The sequence below is a fragment of the Macrotis lagotis genome, chromosome 5, assembly GCF_037893015.1.
Source record: "Macrotis lagotis isolate mMagLag1 chromosome 5, bilby.v1.9.chrom.fasta, whole genome shotgun sequence".
Lineage (NCBI taxonomy): Eukaryota > Metazoa > Chordata > Mammalia > Peramelemorphia > Peramelidae > Macrotis > Macrotis lagotis.
This window is the reverse complement of record NC_133662.1, coordinates 206100357-206114133: the sequence shown is the minus strand read 5'-3', so window position 1 is coordinate 206114133 and position 13777 is coordinate 206100357.

Here is a 13777-nt window from a genome sequence, read left to right as displayed (position 1 = left end):
AATAAAATCTACACAAGTTAGATGATTAAGGAGAATGATGAATCAGCACTTCATCAGAAAGAAACAAAGCATTTCATTGTTTTAATGGACAGTAAATTCAACATGAATCAACACTATGTTATGGAAGTCAAGATTCTGAATTGCATTAACAGAAGCACAGGATTTCTTGTTTGCCAGAATACAGACACTGTGAAAAGTTCTGGATATAGGAGATAAAAAGCAATTATGTTATAAAAGCAATGAATTGAGTTTTACCACTTTATTAATGACTAAAACTTCACTGAATTAAATGCTGAACTATAACTCATTATTTGTGATTTCAGTACAATAGTTGTATCAATTTATTAAAGCTCACTTTCCTAATATTTGTAATGTTTAAAGAAGGGGGGAAAAAACCAAGCACATTAAAAAAAATCTAATGCAATCTTGGACTGTATTAAAAGCAGCATAGTTCTTCCATAGCTTCATTGTACACTGCCCTCATCAGAACTCATCTTCTAGGAGCTGCAGTTTAATAATACTGATAAAGGGGAGATTGCCCATAGTAAGGGTAGCAAACAATGATCTGAAGCACAAATACATCCATCACCACCCTTTTTGATAAAGCCTTTCAAACTAAAAATGATTTTTTCAAAAATATTTTCTTTAAAGCTATTTTAAAAAGCACTCCTAGCTTGCTGGCTCACAAAAAATAAATGGAGAGTTTGAATTGCTTCTAGGGCTATAGGTTACTCAGTCCTGATCAAAAGAAATGGTAACCATGATGGCAGAGGACCTTGAATCAATGTCACATAAATACTAGGGGGGAAAATTTAGTATTCTAACTTTTAGGGGAAAAGGCTAAAGAAATTAATAAAAATATAGAGGAGAGATTAACCTTGTTTTGTGGACACCAAACTGTAGATTCAGATGTAGTTAACCATATTTTAATTACAGAGATATCAATATAGATTTGATGTTAGGAAAAACAAATTTGTCCTAACAATGAGATAGGTTCAAAAGTGTCAGAGCCTAATCTACCTAGGTGTAGGGTTCCCTGCTTTAGATATCTTCACATAAATTCTAGGTACTGACAGAACCAAGATGGCAACAAGAGCAGATCTTAGCTGCTTTCTCATAAATCTTCAAAACTAAGGACTTTAACTAAATTTTTGAGAGACAGAATCCACGGAGGGACCCAGTGAGGCAGTTCTCCTACTCAAGGTAACCTGGAAAAGAGCAGGAAGGCTCTGCTCCCTGGGGCCGGAGGGGTGGCCTGCCAGAGCCAAAGAACTTCAGCCTCCCGGAGGCAGCCCCAGGGTGCTGGGAGCCTCGGCTCACAGCAGAAGGGGAGTTTCCTGAGCTACACCCTGGGGAGCAGCAGGCACAAATTGGGGGAACAGCAGGGGACCTCTGCAAGAGTAAGCACATGAAGCCCAGCCCTGAGGGCACACAGCAGGCAGAGTGGCCACCACAGCCCAGATCCAGGAAACAGAAGCAGGGGGAGCTGGTAAGCAGGAGCCCCCAGGGCATGAGCCCATTGAACCTAGGGAGGGGAGTGAAGAGAGAGACTGCCAAGCTCTGTCCTCTGTCCCTAGAACAGAACTCTGGGGCTCTGAACACATTCAGACCCTGATTGCAGTCGAGGTCCCCCCCCATAGAACAGCAGGGTCCCCCCCTACTTCAGCCACATAGCAGAGTGGGGCGCATATGGTCATTCACAGACCAGGTGGGAGGACAGAGCCTCACACAAGAGACCCTTGTGGGAGTGTCCCAAAAGCTCAAGAAGCACCCCAAAAACATGCTTAGGCTGGGAAAATGAGCAAGCAGAGAAAAAAGAGGAACACCATTGAGAAATACATTATATATGATCCCAAGAAGGATACATATACTCTTTCTGAAGATGAGGAAACACAAGCTGCTGCATCTAAAGACTCCAGGAAAAATACAAATTGGGCTCAGGCTATGACAGAGCTCAAAAAAGACTTTGAAAATCAAATGAGGGAGTTGGAAGAAAAACTGGGAAAAGAAAGGAGAGAGATGCAGGAAAAACATGAAAATGAAGTCAGCAGCTTAGTGAAGGAAATCCAAAAAAATGCTGAAGAAAATAGCATGCTAAAACCCAGCTTAGGTCAAATGGATAAAACAGTTCAAAACGTTATTGAGGAGAAGAATGCTTTAAAAAGCAGAATTTGCCAGATGGAAAAAGAGATAAGAATACTGTCTGAGGAAAACAAATCCTTCAGACAAAGAATAGAACTCAGGGAGACTGAAGAATTTATGAGAAATGAGGACTCATTACTTCAAAACCAAAAAAATGAAAAATTAGAAGAAAATGTTAAATATCTCATTGATAAAACAACTGATATGGAAAACAGATTTAGGAAAGGTAATTTAAAAATTATTTGAAAACCTGAAACTCATGATCAGGAAAAGAACCTTAACATCATTTTCAAAGAATTACTACAGGAAAATTGCCCTGTTATCCTAGAAGCAGAGGGCAAAATAGAAATGGAGAGGATCCACCAATCCCCCTGCGAAAGAGATCCCAAAAACTCAACCCCTAAGAATTTTATAGCCAAGTTCCAGAACTTCCATGTCAAAGAGAAAATATTACAAGCAGCCAGAAGGACAAAATCAAATATCATGGAGCTGCAGTCAGGATCACACAGGACTTAGCAGCAACTACATTGGAAGTTTGTAGGGCTTGGAATACAGTATACCAGAAGGCAAAAGAGCTTGGAATGCAACTGAGAATCAACTACCCAGAAAAACTGAATGTATTCTTCCAGGGAAAAAGATAGACTTTCAGTGAACCAGGGGAATTTCAAATGTTCCTATTGGAATGGCCACAGCTTAACAGTAGGTTTGTTCTTCAAATACAGGACTCAGGTGAAGCATAGAGAGTGGAGGAGAAGGGGAAAATATGAGGGACTTAATGATGATGAACTGCATGTATTCCTGCATAGAAAAATGACACTGATACTACTCATATGAACCTTCTCAATTAACAGAGCAGGTAGAAGGAGCTTTTATAGTCGAAGCACAGGAGAAAGCTGAATTTGAAGATAAAATATGGTGTAAAAATGGAGTCAATAGAAAAAAAGGGAAATGGAATGGGAGAAAGAAAAAGGAGAGGGAGAATAAGCCAAGATATTTCATATACTAAGATTTTTCTTTATTACAAATGAGCTATTGCAATGATATGGAAGGGGGAAAGACAAGGGGGAATGAGGGAATCTTTGCTCTCAATAGAGGTGTCTAGGAGAGGAAACAACATATATACTCAGTAGGGTATACGCATCTGTAGTAAGAAGGAGTGGGACAGGGGGATGGGGTGGGGATGTGGGTAATGGCGGAGAGGATGGAGCATGGTCAGATACACATTTTCTTTACTTCTTGCAAGGGGCTGGGATTGGAAGGCCTGTCTGGGACCATGGGGCCAGGTGGATGCTGGGCCTAAGGGGTGGTAGGGGTTCTCAGGGCCTCTTGGCCCCAGGACCAGGGATCTGGCTGCTGTGCCACTCAGCTACCCTACAGCAGAGTCATAGTTAAAGGAGAGAGAAAATATGGTACATGGTAGTGGAGAAATATGAAATTAGGGAGTTGTGATCGGCAATGGCAATGGTAGAAAAATATGGAAGTGACTTTTGCGGTGGACTTATCATAAAGAATGTGATCCGCCTGTGACAGAGTTGTTGGTATTGGAACAAAGACTCAAGCACATTTTTTATTATTATTATTTTGGGGGGTGCAGGGCAAATGGGGCTGGGTGGCCTGCCTGGGGCCACATAGCAGGGTGATTGTTGGATTCTGAGGCCGGATTTAGACCTGGGTGCTCCTGGCTCAAGGGCCAATGCTCTATCTGCCACCCAGCCACCCCTACTATTATTACCATTTTATTTTATTTTGGGTCTTTTTTTTTTTTCATTCTTTTTTTTTTGGTTTTGGCAGGGCAGTAGGGTTGGGGTGGCTTGCATATCACACAGCTGGGTGATTATTGGGTGTATGGGGCCGGATGTGGGCTCAGGTGCTCCTGGCTCCAGGGCTGGTGCTCCATCCATTGCGCCACCTGGCCATACCTACAATTATTACTATTTTTTTTTATTTTAATATTTTCTCCCCTTTATTTTATTGCTCATTCATATATGATAGCTTGTTCATTCTCTCAATTTCTAATCATTTGCCATTGCTGCAATTAATATTTTTGGTTATCTGGGTCTTTTTCCCTTTTTATGATCTCTTTGGGATAGAGATCTAGCAATGGTATTGATGGATCAAAGGTTTTCACAGTTTCAGTGCCCTTTGGCCATAGTTTCAAATTATTCTCCACAATGGTTGGATCAGCTGACAACTCCAGCAAAAGTGCCTTAGTGTCCCATTTTTCCCATATCCTATCCAACATTGTTTTTTTTTGTCATTTTAACCAATCTGATAAATGAGGTGGCATCTCAAAATTGTTTTATTTTACATTTGTAAAATTAATAATGATTTGTAGCATTTTTTCATATGACTATAGATAGGTTTCATTTTATCATTTGAAAACTTCCTGTTCATATTCCTTGACTACATATGAATTGGACAATGACTTGTATTCTTATAAGTGGCATATTTTTAAATGTCCTTTATCAGAAACATAATCTGTAAAAATCATCTCCCATCTTTATGTGTTCTTTCTTTTTTTAAATTTTGTTTGTAAAGATTTTATTTATTTTGTTTTATAATTTTTCCCCTAATCTTATTTCCCTCCCCTCACCCCCCCACAGAAGGCAATTTGCCAGTCTTTACATTGCTTCCATGGTATACATTGATCCAAATTGAATGTGATGAGAGAGAAATCATATCCTTATGGAAGAAACATAAACAGAGATAAAAAGATCAGACAATAAGATAACATTTTTTTCTAAATTAAAAGTAATAGTCCTTGGTCTGTCTTCAAACTCCACAGTTCGTTCTCTGGACACAGATAGTATTCTCCATCAAAGACAACCCCAAATTGTCCCTGATTGTTGCACTGATGGAATGAGCAAGTCTATCAAGGTTAATCATCATCCCCATGTTGCTGTTAGGGTATACAATGTTTTTTTTTTTTAGTTCTGCTCATCTTTCTCACCATCAATTCATGCAAATCCCTCCAGGCTTCCCTGAGTTCCTGTCCCTCCTGGTTTCTAATAGAAACAAAGTTTGCTAAGCCATTCCCCAAATGAAGGACATTTATTTGATTTCCAGTTCTTTGCCACCACAAACAGGGCTGCTTTGAATATTTTTTTTAAATTTCTGTTTATTTTATTTTGAACAAATGTTTGTTTTTAATACATTATTAAAATATTCTTGTTTAAGATTAAACATAATACTCCTTCCCCCAAAAATATAGACCCTCATAAGCAATAAAGTAAAGGAAAGAGGAAATAATTAAAATTAATAATAATAATAGTAATAGGGGCAGCTAAGTGGCACATTGGATGGAGCACCAGCCCTAGAGTCAGGAGCACCCAAGCCCAAATCTGGCCCCAGACACCCAACAATCACACAGCTGTGCAACCCTGGGCAAGCCACCCCAACTCCACTGCCCTGCAAAAACAAAGAAAACCCAAAATAAAAAGAAATGATGATGATGATTATAATAATAATAATAATAACAATAACAAATAATAATAATAGTATTAGGGACAGTCAGGAGGCACAGTGGACTTAGCACTGGCACCAGATTCAGGAGCACCCAGGTCCAAAACTGGCCTCAGATACCCAACAATCACCCAGCTGTGTGATTCCGTGTAAGACACCCAACCCCATCCACCCTGCAACACCCCCCAAAAAATAACAATAATAATTATTATATAAAATGTGCTTCAGTCTGTGTTCCAATATCACCAGTTCTGTCCCGGGTGGATCACATTCTTTAGGATAAGTCCATCACAAAAGCTACTTCCACAATTTTCCACTGTTACCATTGCTGATCACAACTCCCTCCTCTTGTACTTGCCCACTACCTTACACTATATTTTCTCTCTCCTTTCACTCTGTCCCTCTTCTTAAATGTGCTGTGGAGTAGCTGAGTGGCACAGCAGACTAATCAGCAGCCCTGGGGCTGATGAGGCCCTGAGCCCACCTATCACCCCTAAGACCCAGCAACCACCTGGTCCTGTGGTCCCAGAAAGGACATCCAATCTCAGCCCCTTGAAAGGAATAAAAAAAAATGTGTTATGAATATTTTTGTACAAGTGATGTTTTTACCCTTTTTCGTGATCTCTTCAGGGTATAGTCCTAGTAGAGGTATTGCTGGATCAAAGGGTACGAACATTTTTGTTGCCTTTTGGGCAAACTTCCAGACTGATCTCCAGAAATGCTAAATGACTTCACAACTCCACCAACAATGTATTAGTGTCCCAGATTTCCCACAACCCTTCCAACAATGATCATTGTCCATTCTGGTCCTATTGGCCAGTAAGAGAGGTGTGAGTCAAAAATGTTTTAATTTGCATTTCTCTAATAATTAATGATTTAGGGCAATTTTTCATATGACAGTGGATTGCTTTGATCTCCTCATCTGTAAATTGCCTTTGCATTATCCCTTGACCATTTGTCAGTTGGGAAATGTTTTTTTTTTAATTAGATTCAATGCTCTGTATATTTTAGAAATGAGTCCTTTGTCAGAAACATTAGTTGTAAAGATTGTTTCCTGGTTTACTACATTTCTTTTGATCTTGGTTACAGTGGTTTTGTCTGTACAAAAGCTTTCTTAATTTAATGTAATCAAAATCATCTAGTTTGTTTTTAGTGATGTTCTCCATCTCTCTTCCTTAGTCATAAACTGTTTCCCTTTCCATAGATCTGACAGGTAAACTACTCCTTGATCTTCTAGTTTGCTTATAATGTTTTTTTAAGTCTAAATCCTATATCCTTCTTGATCTTATCTTGGTATAGGGTATGAGGTGTTGGTCTAATCTAAGTTTCTTCCATACTAACTTCCAATTTTCCCAGCAGTTTTTAATTGAAGAGAGTTTTTATCTCAATAGCTAGACTCTTTGGGTTTATCTAACAGCAGATTACTATAATCATTTCCTGTTATTGCACCTAGTCTATTCAACTGGTTCATTATCTCTTTTAATACTATCTATTTTTTGCAGCTGCTTTGTCTGAGATAAAGATTTCTACCCCCTGCTTTTTTCACTTCAACTGAAGCAAAATATATTTTCCTCCAACCTTTTACTTTTACTCTATTTGTGTCTCTCTGCTTCAAATGAGTTTGTTATAAGCAGCATATTGTAGGAGTTCAGTTTTTAATCCAGTCTGCTATTCAGTTATGTTTTGAGGGAGAGTTCATCCCATTCACATTCAAAGTTATAATTACTAACTCTTTATTGCCCTCCATGCTATCTTTCCTCTCTTTGTATTTTCCCCCTTTGTCCCCCTTTATCCTTTTTCCCCAGTATTTTGTTTCTGAAAACTGCCATCTTCAGTTTGTTTTCCTTCCTATATCCACCCCTTCCCTTTCTTTCCCTTTTCTCTTTTCACTTTCCCTTCCTTATGTTAGTTCCTTTTTCTCCCCCCCTTTCTCTGACCCCCCTACCCTTTTCTCATTTTAAAATTTCAAAGGTAAGATTTTTTTTAAGTTAACTGAGTGTGTGTGTGTGTAAGTTAACTTTAAGCCAAGTCTGATGAGAGGAAGATTCAGGTGTTTCTCATCTCCTCCTTTCTTCCCCTCTATTACAATAGGTCTCTTTTACCTCTTAATGCAATGAAATTTACCCCATTCAGTCTCCTCCCTCCTGTCCCCCTTTTAATGGAGGAAGTGCTTTTAAATCATTCTAAGTCATAGAAAATCCTGGAGTATCCATCACTTCTAGCTAAGTATATTCTCTCTAACAGAATTACAATTCTTGAGAATTATTAGAGTCTTCTTCCCAAGTAGGCATGTAGCCACTTTCATCCCATTGGGTAGCAGTTTCATGGATAAGTCATGAGTGTCCATCACCTCTGGCTAAGTGTATTCTATATGATAGAGCTACAATTCTCAAGAGTTATGAGAATCTTTATCCCATGCTGGATATAGCCAGTTTCATCTTATTCAAAAGCAGGTTTTTTTTCTTTACCCCCCTTTTTTTACCTTTTTATGTGTCTCTTTAACCTCCTGTTTGATGTCCAAATTTTCTATTTAGTACTGGTTAAATGTCTATCCTTTTCCCTGGAAGATAAGGCTCAGCTTTGCCAGATAGTGAATTCTTGGCTGCATTCCAGGCTCATTTGCTCTTCAGAATATCTTGTTCAAGGCTCTTTTAATTCTTAATGTGATGTAGCCAGGTCTTGCATAATCCTTACTGTGACTCCTTGGTATTTAAATTGTTCCTTTTCTTTTCTGGCTGCTTGTAGGATTTTCTTTTATATCTGATAGCTCTGAACTTTGACCACAACATTCTTTTGTGCTTTCATTTTAGAATCTCTTTCCAGAAGGGATCAATGTATTTTTTCAGTAAATATTTTGCCTTATGGTTCCATGATATCAGGGCAGTTTTCCATCAATAAATCCTGTTATAGTAAGTCTAGACTTTTTTTTTCTCTTCAATGTTTTCCAGAACACCTATAATTCTCAGGTTATCCCTTTGTGATCTATTCTCGTGGTCAGTGGTTGTGTTGATGAGGTATTTTACATTTTCTTCCATTTTCTTTTATTTTTTTGTTTTTGTGTAACTGACTCTTGCTGTCTCATGAAGTCATTTGCTTCCAGAGTCGTCATTCTTTTTTTTAGAGAAGAGCTTTCTTCCTTTACCTTTTGCAAGTCCTTTTCCACTTGATGAATTCTATTTTTGAAGGAGTTTTCTATTTGAACAATTGAGGTATTTTTTGTTGTTTTTAGGCTTTTGCAAGGCAAATGGGGTTAAGTGGCTTGCCCAAGGCCACACAGCTAGGTAATTATTAAGTGTCTGAGACCAGATTTGAACCCAGGTACTCCTAACTCCAAGGCTGGTGCCTTATCCACTACACCACCTAGCCGCCCCCAATTGAGGTTTTAAGAGAATTATTTTCTTTTAACATTTGATAATCTGAATTATTCTCTTTTTGTATTTGTCCAATTGTATTTTCCAATGATTTGTTTTCTTGCTGTAAGTTGTTAATTTTCTCTCCCAAATTTTCCAAATGATTTTTAAACTTCTTCCTTATTTCTTCAAGGAAGTCTTTCTGTGCTGGAAAGCAGGTTATATTCTCCTCAGAGATTCTAGTTCTCTCTGAATTAGTATCTTTTCCTTCCATGAATTTTTCTATAGACCCTCCTTGGCACTGGCTTTTATTCATTATCCTAAAACCTTGTGTTGGTAAGGGCTGGTTCACAGGGTTTTGATGTAAGGATCCCTAGAGTCTTTACTCACTGAGTGAAATATCTCCAGTTGGTTGTGCTAGAAGTTTTGCTCACTGAGTGCAATATCTCCAGCTGGCTGATGGGGGCACTAGAGGTTTTGTTCTCTAAGTGTAATATCTCCACCCAGCCAATAGGAGGTGCTGGTTGCGTTATCTGATCTTGATTGAAGCCCTTTCCCTTGGCCTAGTGGGGGTGGTTGAAGCTGTTAAATGCTTTTGTCTTTGATCAATGGTGGGCTATACCCTAGGTGAGATGATCGCTCTCCCTTTTGTCAGCTGGTGATTCTGCTACTCAGCAGAGATTGTCTGTAATCATGTTTGTTCTAGGAAGAGGCTTCAGCTGAAATGGAGGTATTGACTCTGAGTTCCTCCTGACCGCAGGGGCTCAGGGACCTTCTCTGCAACTGTCCTCCTCAAGATCTCTCCCTCCAGACTTGCCAGCAAGCTCCAGAGTGTCAGCCCCACCACCAATGCCTCTGCTCCCTAGTTGACCCAAGTACCTGCAGTTGACCAGGCTCTAGGCCTGACTCTGATCAAGCTGGTCCAGTTTTCTGGCCCTAAGGCTCCAGTGCTCCAGCCCTAGCACTAATCAGGCTAATCCTTGACTGATCCAGACTCCCAAGTTCTCACTGGTCCCATGTTCCCAGCAGAGTCTACCCTTTGCACCCAGACTCATGCAGGATCACAGGAGACATATCCTGAAGTGGATGTTCTCCTGGCTTTTCTTTCTGAGTTTTGTCAATCAGACTGCTGTTAAGAGGTTTGTTTCATATTATTTATAAGGGAAGATCAGGAGATTAGTACTGCCTGTCTTCTCTCCACCATCTTGGCTCTAATTGTTATGTATTCTTTCTAATGTTAGCTGCATTGATTTGTTTTGTGCAAAACCTTTTTGCCCTAATGTTGAAGTCATTGGGAGAAGAAAAAGATTTAAGGAGTATATCCTAACTACATTCAAATATTTTAGCTGATATCTTGGAATAATCTAACTCTATTCTAAGAAAACTGAATCAGAATTTTCATTGGTTTCTTTTAGTGCTATATCTTATTTTTCTTTATTCTTTCTGTAGGGCTCATTCTGTCTGATAACTAGGTAGGTCTTTTTCCTTAGCTATATTGTTAAATTTAAATTTGTTTTATGCATTATTTTCTCACCATGGATGAATAAACTGTTTTTTTCTGAATTATGAAGAAAAAATCAATTGTATTTAATAAAATTTCTAAGATGGTCAGAACAAAGTTTCTCTAATACTTAAGACATGCACTGGATTCAACATGACCTATTATGTTCTAGGGATCTAGATGGTGCAATGCCTAGAGGATGAGAACTGGAAGGCAATATGACCTGAGCTAAAATTCTGTTTCTGATACAACTCTGGCCAAATCATACAATGCTTTTCAATGTCATTATCCTTCTCTGAAAAAATGAGATAATAACAACACTTATCATTTAGAATCATTGCTATGAACAACAGAGGTAGTATATATATAGATTTTTTTCAACCCTGAAAGTGGTATAAAATGCAAGTATTATCAGGTAATACATCTGAATCCTTATCCAGGAGATTAATTACAGGTTCCTGGCTTTTTAGATATAATGCTGATGATATGTATCCTTCAATCTCCTGAAGAAAACTATGACATTGGAAAGAGATAAGCATATGAATTAGATTTGAGTGAGGAAATGCCGTGCCAAGTTACCAGCTTCACTTTCTCCTCCACAGCAATTTGTGTCTAGTGCCCAGATATGGATCAGACTGACTGGATATGGACCTGGATATGAGGCAATCAGAGTTAAGGGACTTGCTCAAGGTCACATAGTAAGTGTCAAGTGTCTGAGGTTGGATTTGATCTCATGTTCTCCCTACTTTAGGGCCTGATGCTCTGGACCACTTAGGTGCCATTTTTAAGATGTAAATTATATGTCACAATGGGACAGAAACAGCAGAATCATAGTTGAATGATTTGGTTTGGATCCCAAAGTAAATACATGTTATAGTATGACAAACTAGTTTGGTCTGTTTTGCAGGGTGAGTTTATTGGTACCTTGATGGAAATTTTCCTACTAGCAACTATATTAAATCACTAGAGAATCCTTTCTGTGCCATATGAAATCAACATCTGTGTTCCATGCTTTCAGAAGATAAATGTGATTTTATTTTCAGGAAACAGAATTTCAGATATTTACTTTCTACTTGCACATCTTCATTATTAATGAATTTTATGAATGTGTTTGGAACTGGCAGGTAACTTTCAGAGATGGTTCAATGTTGGACATATATAACATTGCTTATCTTGTAGTACCACACTCTTTGGCTATCTAAAGCTGTGATCACAGCAGACATGTATATTGATTAGATGACTGATTCTGATAACATTTATGTAGAAATACCAAAATGATCCCAAAAAGGAAGGCAATTTTCAACCTTAACCTACATATTTGAAAGTGAATACTAAGTTCTGAGTAAGAGAGATAAGGGATGTAATATTTATTAGAAAAAAATGAAAGGAAATAAAGATCTTTTTGAATGTGAGGGAAAATACAGTTAAACTATAGAGATAAGGAGTACAAAATTTTTTAAAAAATCTGTCACATATAAAATCTATTTCACCAATTAAACTAAATTTTGAACAATTCAATCTTAATCAAATCAATAAATTTTTGATTAAATCAATTTTAATCAAATCAAATTAAAGTCTATTATTTTCAAGGTAGTGCAAACAACATAAAGATATGTGAGTCCAAGTCTTTGTTCTCTTAAAGTTTACAATCTAATTATAGGAGCCAGGGAAGTACAAAAATATCTATAAAATTCCTGTAGCAAGAAGTCATGGCAAATGAGATAGAAGAAATCTAAGTAATGTGATGGAGAAGGATGTAAGAAGTTATCAAATTAAAGAATTGAGAAGGGTTAAGGGGAAATCAAGAACAAATCCTTGAATGAGGAAGCATGTGAAATAGAACTTGATGGGTAGAGTTGCAACAGAAATGAGAATGGCATTTTAAAGGGAAGAAACAATAAACAAAACCCAAGCAACAAAATAATTCTGTAGTTTGTCCAAAAAATACTGGTGTGTTTTCAAATGACAGTGTAGTTTTGATGAGCATAGAGTACATGCCCAGGAATAATGGAGTTAAGTACAGAAAGAAACTGATGCTATTTTGTGAGGTATATTTTTTAGTGACAGAATAAGTTGTCTAAATTTAACTCAATAGTCACTGAATTAGTCACAGAAGAAATGGGGAGGATTCAAAAGTAGAAATGTAGGTATCTTGCCTCTGGAATTGGGATACAGAGGGGATGAATATGGTCAAAAGGAACAAGGCAAAAGTAGAGTTGCAAGTATTAGAAAACAAAATCAGAGTGGAACAAAAATTAAAGTTGTCTTTCTGTTGAAACACCTAAGTAATGATTCCATAGCTTGCTGTATTTACTCCTCCTTGGAAATGGATTAGTGTCAAACTAGAATCACTTTAAGTTCTGTAAGTGGTAGTAGTTTCAACTTTGAGCACAGAAGGGCTACAGGAAGAGGAAAAAAAGGTATTGTAATGGGATTGGTTGAAACTGATACAGAAAACAAAAGGGGAAGGAAGAGAAGAAAGAGTCAAAGTCAGAATTTTCATGAATGATAAATTAAGAAGGTCAGTTAATAAAGAATATAAAAAAGAAACAGTCAGAAAAATTGGAGAGGCAAGATATCTCAGTGTGATGGAATCCCAAAAGTTGAAAGAATATCAAGAGAGAAGTTGTCAAATAGTAACAACTGCCAAAGAAAAAACGTGCAAAAAGAGATTTGAGAAAAAGCTTATATATGTTGGTAAGTTTATTTTTTTATTATTTGAAATAGAAATGATGGAATAAAAATTGTTAAGATTTAGCAAGTGAGTGTATAGGAAGTTAGAGGAAAAGTCTATGCTGAACATAATCTGTGATTAAAAAAGAATAGACAATTATTTTTGGTGAAGTAAATGAATTCAATAAAAGGTATATAAGTGGTTAATTGTGTTTTATAGAACCCATTGAATAGTCAGTTATAAATGCATAGAATAAATGACTAACATTCATTCACAGTATAATTGTCATTCTAAGTTCTGAAAGTAATTCCCAACTAATAGTCTTGGATTTCTCTATACAACTTGCAATAACAGAAGCACATTCTCCAAAGCCTCCCTTGATATTTTGCCTTTAATATGCCATCCCATCCAGTGTAATATGAACAAGTTTTACTCAGTTTCATTGGTAACTGCTAATAGTTCTTTTCTTACTACAATACCCTCATATGAAATATAAGCCTCTGGAAGAGAGCTCTCAGGATAATTTTGGTTAAGTAACGAAAATAATTAAAGAATAAATGAAGAAATAATGAAACAAACAAATAAAATGCCAAATACAAAATTGAAGGTAAAAGATATTCATCAAATTAACATTAATTTTTGTTAGAC